Source organism: Chanos chanos, chromosome 5 (genome assembly GCF_902362185.1).
Source record: "Chanos chanos chromosome 5, fChaCha1.1, whole genome shotgun sequence".
In the NCBI taxonomy this organism is placed as follows: domain Eukaryota; kingdom Metazoa; phylum Chordata; class Actinopteri; order Gonorynchiformes; family Chanidae; genus Chanos; species Chanos chanos.
The window spans coordinates 3,383,814-3,392,797 of NC_044499.1; positions in this window are offsets into that span (position 1 = coordinate 3,383,814).

Below are 8,984 nucleotides of genomic sequence, written 5' to 3' on the forward strand. Positions count from 1 at the left end.
TGGTTCCTGTTCTCACCCCACTCACCTGCATTAGTCTTATATCATCCCGCTAATCAAACAGTCACATTGTTCAGCATTACTACAAGCTGTCAGCTCATTATTGCTCCGAAGATAAAGTCCTAAGAAGTTACAGTATTACACAGAGCATTCGATCAGCAAACATCTAAAATCTTATTGTTTTATATACTCTCACACCCATCTCGCATGCAGCTCTACCGTTTACCCAGAATCCTATCCTGGCCAGACCGCATGCCGTTACCCTGTAAGAAAAAAAAACCCACACTCACACACACACACACACACACACACATAAAAAAAACCCCCAGCTCAGTCAGTGAGAAGCCACAGAGCCGGGCACAGTCCGCCTCATGGAGAGCATCTCCTTATTGACCTCCAGGACTTCTCAAATAAACAGAAATCAGTGAACCTCACCTGAGAGATCACCCTCAGCTGCTGACAGTCAGACCCAATTAAACACGTCTCACTGCCAGCCGGGAGACAGAGCGAGTCCTTCCCTTCTCAGAGTCCCCAGACACTGCAGCATCAAGCCTGCCTGCTGCATTTCTCCCCGCGTATGCCAGCGAAAGGGAGAGGCTAAGCCAGACGAGGACGCTGAGAGAGGGAGAGATTTAGAACTTTGGAACGGGAAGACGAGTTTCACAAACTCCAGGCCAGACACCCACAAACAAACCACAGAACAAAACAGAGCAGGATAGAATACGAGGGAAATCGAGAGGTGATGACATCATAACAGAATATACTTATTCTGACTGCACTTATTTATTACATCTCCTAGGATACAGCATAACCGCAAACTATGTGAACCGTGGCGTTAATCCATAACTGTGCTGTACGCAGTCACACAGTCCGGAAGTAATCTTTTTCTCATTGTTACATCACGCATTCCATTCCATCTCCGCTCCATCATTCCGTTCTAGAAGATGAGTGATGTCATAAAGGAAGCATCAGAACCTTAAATGGGAAATAACGGAATGTTCAGTTTAGCTGAACAAGCTGCAGATTTTCATTGTTTCCAGTTTCCACTGTTAAACTTTTTTTTTTTTTTTTCCTTGAGAATTGATGAATGAACCTCTTCCCCTTCAGTATCTCAGCTTTTCCCACTCTGCATTAGGAGAAATGGTGGACAGAAGAAAGAGGCTTTAAATAAATCTGTTTATATACAATGGAAAATTTCTCTTGATGTAACGACAGCTTCAGCAGCAAAAACTCATTATGCTAATGTAGACTGCAATTATGATCCTTAGCATGAAAACAGCTTGAAGGAAAAATCAAAATAATGCAAGCTTATGCTAAGTTAATTTCATTACCAGCTCTCTGAATGGTTGAGAATGACTTTGATGAACAGGTTTCAGTTATTGCTTTTGACAGTCAACGTGGGATAAATAATAGGATTAACATGGCTTAGAGTGCATTAGTGTTCTGCTGCCTCCCACGGCACTGGGAGAGAGAGAGAGAGAGAGAGAGAGAGAGAGAGAGAGAGAGAGAGAGAGACATTTGATTTCCATTGTAATTCATGGAAAACAATGCAGAAGATAAAACAGAGAGACAGAGACAGAAGGAGAGAGAGAGAGAGAGAGAGAGACAGAGAGACACAGAGACAGAGAGAGGAAAGAGAGACACAGAGACAGAGAGGAAAGAGAGAGAGAGAGAGAGAGAGAGAGAGACAGAGACAGAGAGAGAGGGGAAGAGAGTACACATTCCCATACAGCCTGTGTTAGTTGGCATATACTCCATCTCTCCCCCGTTTACTCTGGCATAATCTTATTGTCCACACTCAAGACATTCTCACAGCGAAAAGACCACCCCCATGTTGAAATCTTAATGGTACATCCCTCGGTACTTAATGTTTGCATGGGCCCCATTCATGCCCAGCGACACCCCCTTACAGACTGACAATAGTACGGTCCTCATCCATGCATTGAACTGTGACTGACTTGCTGTTTGCGATGCTGTATAATGTTTACCTTAATCTTAAATTTCAGATCGCCAACACAGTAGTACCACATAATGAAAGCAAATATGAAAACACAGACACACACACACACACAGTTTCGAAAGCGAAAGAGCTTAATTAATCAATTAAACATAGATCTCTTAAATGCAATTCGAGCGAAAGTAGTGCCATTAAGGTCTTCGTCACACACTGTCCCAGTTCTGCCCAGTGTCAAAGCCATGTTTCAGACTGACATGTCACACAGACTCAGAGTCGAAGCCATGTTTCAGACTGACATGTCACACAGACTCAGTGTCAAAGCCATGTTTCAGACTGACATGTCACACAGACTCAGAGTCAAAGCCATGTTTCAGACTGACATGTCACACAGACTCAGAGTCAAAGCCATGTTTCAGACTGACATGTCACACAGACTCAGAGTCAAAGCCATGTTTCAGACTGACATGTCACACAGACTCAGAGTCAAAGCCATGTTTCAGACTGACATGTCACACAGACTCAGAGTCAAAGCCATGTTTCAGACTGACATGTCACACAGACTCAGAGTCAAAGCCATGTTTCAGACTGACATGTCACACAGACTCAGAGTCAAAGCCATGTTTCAGACTGACATGTCACACAGAAACGAAGTCAAAGCCATGTTTCAGACTGACATGTCACACAGACTCAGAGTCAAAGCCATGTTTCAGACTGACATGTCACACAGACTCAGAGTCAAAGCCATGTTTCAGACTGACATGTCACACAGACTCAGAGTCAAAGCTATGTTTCAGACTGACATATCACAGGCTCAGAGTCAAAGCTGTGTTTCAGAATGACATATCACACAGACTCAGAGTCAAAGCTATGTTTCAGACTGGCATATCACACAGACTTGGAGTCAAAGCTTTGTTTCAGACTGACATGTCACACAGAAACAGAGTCAAAGCCATGTTTTAGACTGATATATCACAGACTCAGAGTCAAAGCCATGTTTCAGACTGACATATCACACAGACTCCGCTCCTCCTTTCAGCCTTTCTGAACATGGGTGGCTGCATTCTCCTACAGACAGTGGCTGTGCTGTCCTAAGGGAGACAGTCAAATGGCCCCATGCACGCAGTTGCCCTCTTCTAATAAAAATGTCAAAATGATTTCTCTAATATGGCACTTCAGCAGACCAGTATCTACCAGTGCTTTTGCATGTTTACAATTTCATATTCTGTAAGAATAATGTTATGCAGCCAATCAAATGTAAATTTCTTTACTTCCTGTCCTGTAGACTAAATATAGAACACGCCTTCACCCTCTGCTTTGTGAAAACCCGTGAAAAAAAACAAAAACAAAAAGTTGACATTAAAAAAAAACCAAAACATTTATTTGGAGCGGTGACTGTTAGTGACATAGAAAATCCATTTCATTTGTAAGGTCTATTTTTTCAAATGTCATAACAGAAAATGAGCAAAATGGTGAAAAATACAAAAAAAAACTAAATATCCAAGCACCGGACTGAAAAAACACATATTATTATTCAGCGAAACCCACAGAGGTTAATGTAAACGTGTTCAATGAGTCCATTTATCAAAAGCTGAAAACTTTACTTGTAACTGAATATTTCTGTTGTTTTGTTTTGTTTTTTGGTTGTTATTTATTTATTTATTTATCTATTTATTTATTTTTTATTTATTTGTTTATTTCTCTGTGCATTTTCTGTTTGTCTACCTTTGACAAATCAGTGTAGCAGCATTCTGGTGTGAGAAGACAAGGTCAGAGGTCAGAGGTCAATTTGCCAGTATCGATAACCTCACTCATATGATACTGGCTTATTTTTTTAATCATATCAGTGAAGTAACAGTGAAAGTGAATTCTCTTGAAAACCCTGCAAATCTCTACTTGAGAAAGCATAACAATAATAATATTTGTGAGTTAATTCTTCATAAAAAGCTGGATTTTTACAGTGATAACTAACCGTAGCCATCACTGTCTGAAACATGTACAAATTGAGAATTTTTGCTTTATCTGCGACCCTAGTTAGGATAAGCGGCTTAGATAGTGAGTGAGTGAGTGAGTGCTTTATCTAAGAGGTTTCTTTCTTTCTTTTTTTTTTATTTATTTTTTTTTTTTTTAAATTTTGCTCTATAAGCAAGATATGTCTTCAGAAGGTTAAGGCACCGGTTGTGACATTATATATAGGCATATTAATGTGTCTGTGCTGATAGTTATACTGCAGAGTTATACCTCCATGTTATGCCTCTGTGATACAGACCACACCTCGTCCGTCATCACACCAGCCAAACACACCACGAGGCCTCCACACTTCTCACCCTCAACGTTTCAAGAGGAGGTATTTTGTTGCTTAGCAACCCAGGAGATACAACACAGCGCTTTGCTGCGAACCAGATAGAGCTAGACATAATTATACTCCGATCTGACCAATCAAGCAGCACCAACGGCCTTAAATAGCCTTTGCACCCCTCCCTGACTCTAGGCCTCATAGAAAAGTCAACAAACGCCCTGTGGAGGAATGACATTATCTCATTATAGGACTCCCCTGTTGGAAAAAGAATGGAGAGAGGGGGTTGGGGGGTGGGGGGGGGGGGGGATTGCAATATTGTCTGCTTCTGCATCACATGAGTCATATCCAGTATGAGGGAGGGAGGAAGAAAGAGATGAGAAAGAGATGGAAAAAAGAGAGAGAGAGAGAGAGAGAGAGAGAGAGAGAGCGAGAGCCAGAGAGAGAGAGAGAGAGAGAGAGAACAGCATGGAAAATATTAAACTTTCTTCAGTGTACGCTCCCCTCTGTGTCACTGCCACAAAGGGAGAATGTGTGTCTCTGTCATCGTCGGGCAGAGATGGTGTTGAGACATGTTGATTAGTGCATTTGATGACATCACCTGCAGAATTAAATGTTGCAATGCTGAAGGTTTCCGGGGAAGACTTCAGGCATCCCACAGAAAGAGATGGGCTATGTTAGGATATAGATTAAGTGAAGTCCCTACATGTCTGCCAAGGGTTGAATCTTGTTTAATGTCTAAAGCTCAGCAAACCCCCCCCCCCCCCCCCCCGCAAGCCCAACCCCCACCACACCCCCCCTCGTGGTGCAGATGTTGAAATTTGTGTAATTTGGAAAGACCGGAAAGTAGCGCCAGGGTTGACTGATGAAAAACTTGAGCAATAAACTGAAAAAAATAAATAAATAAATAAATGAGAAACTGAATGCTTTGTTCCATCACTGAAGTGCTGTGCGTTTTAAAAGAGCCAGATCTTAACATGTGTGATTGATTTTGAAGATTGTTGTGTGTGTCTGCCATTTCTCATCAAACAAACACCATCAAACAAGTAGAACAATGCTTGTTGCTACAAGATAAAGTCTAATCTAGCAAAATATGTATCAGTCTTTGAAGAGTCATCTGATTGTTTCTCCTGGAGAATTGCTACAGCATCAGAAAATATCATATAATTCATTTTTGGCCCTGTGTGTAGCTGTTGTGGGGATGTTTTAAACTACTCCTGGGCCACCTTTTTGGGCATCACATCGTCTCCCCCCAAAATGTATTGTGCAACAGCAGGCAAAAAACCCCCCCAAAAAAACACTCCCTCTATAAACAGAGGTTACCGTTGTTTGAATTGAGATCCACTGCATGGCGGTTAGCCACGTGAAACAATAAAACAATCATGTAGACCAACTGGATGGATTACTCATTGGCTGTCTGAAACCTTTGTGGTCTATTAAACCTTTGTACCAACTTGTTATGGAAGACTGAAACAAAAGGCTTCTCTCCAATAGCAATCACTAAGAAATGTCAGCAACTCTCATTTGTGAAACGTCAGAATGAAGGCATGAAGAGGTCATGATCTATACTACTGAGTTTATACCTCCACCAGGGCCCATTAAACTGAAGCCATCAATGTACAACATGCATTTAGGTAAAAATGTCATTATTTGACACAGTAGCAATTCCCTTTTATGTCCATGGGAGGCCGCTATTCTCGTTCATATTCTTTCATTTAAAATCTCCTTCGTGGTGGACGTTATTTTGGTCAACCTAAGGTTGTATGACGAAAAGAAAATATTTTTATTGGTTATAGGTATCTGGGTAGAGGGATCAGAATTTTTTGGAGTGACTTGGAGTGAATTTTTTGAGCATTGAGAAAAACAGCGTGGCTTGTCATGGCTTGTATGTTGAACATTGCTATATCTCCAAACAATAATGACTGGCATTGATACCAACACAGTGCTACTGCCAATATATAGTTCTTCGACTGGTTTCTGCATGACATTCACATGTATAAATTTCAGAGTGAAAAAAAAAAAAAGGTTTTGCTCGCGGGGGTTTTAAATCGATGCATTTTGGTTTCTTCAGCAAGACATTGTAGGTTCTGACAACTGTTGTCAGGTATAAGGCAAACCAAGAGAGAGAATGAGCACCACAAGCCTGCCTTTGAGCCTGCCTATCCAAGACATCCCTTCAGCCGTATCAGTGAGAGTACAAGCCTCAGTGACTCATAATTAGAGCTATACTGGTCCCTGAGGACTCCGCCCACCTGAGGAGAAGTGTATGAATATGCATATATGCAAATCAAGGGAATTAATATCCAGGTCATTAGCATTTACCAATGAATTGATATTTCTTTTTTTTTGTTCTTATCAATGTTTTATTCCCTAATAAATGTACACGGTCATTTACACCGCCGAGGCAGAGTGTCAGCTCTTTTATAGAAGGAATCAATACATCGATTTTTCAAACTCCTAGTTTGTGTGTGAAAGAAAGCCAAAAGCAGATTAAGGCCCTCCATGGATGGGTGGTTTGCACCACGGTCGTACCAGCAGGCAACCAAGCGTTCAGATTCTCTAGGACACTCTCTCTATATTTAGATTTTATTAGCAATATTGAATTCCGCCCTGGATGGCTTTCAGCGGAGTGGGGAAAAGATTACCACCGCCGTCACATGACCCCATGCTCTTTCACCGCCACAGAATCTTCGTCGTCGGACAGGCATGTTTTTCAACCGACCGATCGCATGTCACAATGCCGGTTCCTTTAGTGTTTTCGGTGGATCGACAGATCGACGCACATCACACGAGCCGTATCACACAGAGCAAAAGGTGATTTCCAAAGTAAAATAAAATCTGAATTGTAGTTTATTTCATTGCGATTTTACAGCCATTACCTCATACAAGTCTCACAATTACTTTTGTGGTGCTGTGTGGTTTTTTTTTGGGGGGGGGGGGGGGGGGGGGGGTGCGCTCTCATCATTGCATTTACTGCAGTAATAATTTGCAAAAACAGTCGTAGATGCACAGTATGACATCGTTATGGCTACTTTATAACAACTGTGTGACGTGCACTTCGGGCGATGCGCAGCAAAAACAAGGCCTATTTATGGCATTCACTTCTTTCTTCACACAGAGAATGTGGTTCTCATTCATTTTACCCCCATGACATAGCTCTTGTTCTCAACGCCTCTGAGTAATAGAACATTCTGGTTAAAGCGCATGATGGTTTCTGTGGACACATCTGCAAATATCTTGTGACTGACCACTGAATGTGAACATCTTGATGTGGCTGTATGCAAATACTCAAACGCTCACGGTTTCATATCATTGAGACAGCTGCTTTGGGCCTTTGTGTGTGTGTGTGTGTGTGTGTGTGTGTGTGTGTGTGTGTGTGTGCCCTCGGTCGTCGTTGGTGCATCATATGAGAATGACACAATTTGCATGCCCGGCTGTGTCTTCTGACACTTCCTGGTACGCCAAGTCAGCTAACGCTTGTTTTCTTCTATACCTTAAAGCATTGCTAATGCTAGCCGACTGCTGCAAAAGGAGTATACTTTTCTTTTAAACACAGCCATTTTCTTCTTCTATTAGACAGACATCTTGATGAGTTGGAGTCTTCCTGTAAAGTGGCCTGTTTAGTTGAGATACTATCAGCACAATTATTAGGTCCATCCAGTTAGTCCAACAAATGAATAAAGAGAAACTAACACTATAGAAGTTAGCAGCTGTGAATATATTTTGGCCCTCTGAATAAAGTTTTATATGTCTATTTTTCGTTGTCCTGTTATGGATATGATCAAAGTGTCTGCAACAAAGTCACTATAACATAGGTCAGCTGAACACAGGGATAAACTGTGCAGAGACATGCCACAACAGCAGAGAAGACATGAAACATTATACCGCCACCTACTGGTCTACAGTGATAATACAGTGGCCCTCAAGGTCAGTGTTCTGCTTGGTTGTCAGAGTTTACAAAACAAAACACCAAATTTCTTACAGCTGTTAAAGAGTGACACATAAACATGTCTTCCAAAGTGAAAATTTCAAATCTGTTTGGAAGTGAGAAGTAATCTTCTCAAATAATAAAATTTCTTTTGGGGTTGTTTAGCAAGACTTCAAAAGAGCATTTTTTGTTGTTGTTGTTGTTAACACAAACAAACCCACATTTTTATCTACGCTTAAATAGCATAAGCGGGCAGGGGATGGTAAAGCGTCATGGTGACCAACTTGGCAAATTTTCCTTTTAGCTCAGCACCTGAATCAGCTAATCAAGCTTAGCTGTCAGTGGACAAGTTGAATCAGGTGTGCTAGAGCTGAATAAGAAAGGAATCATCCTGTAAAGTGGGTCCCCAAGGCTAGGGTTGGGAAACTCTGTAATAACATTCACAGAGAATTCTGGAACCTGTCCATGGCTAAGACTAAGCCAATGGGTGCATGCAGTCAGGAGTGTGTGATACAGATAACACACATCTCTCTTTCTCTCTCTCTCCGGCACATGCACGCACACATGCACACATGTACGCGCGTGCACACACACACACACACACACACATACACACACACACACACACACACACAATATCACAATGTTTTTTCATTGACCTCAATTCATTTATATCAGAATGGAGACTTACCTTACCTAAACATACATGACATTAAAAATAGCTTCATGAAGACTATTGGTCTTCAGAGCATCAGCTCATTACTTCACAAACACTCATACGAGTTCCTTTTTGCCCTTCAGCCCTGAAT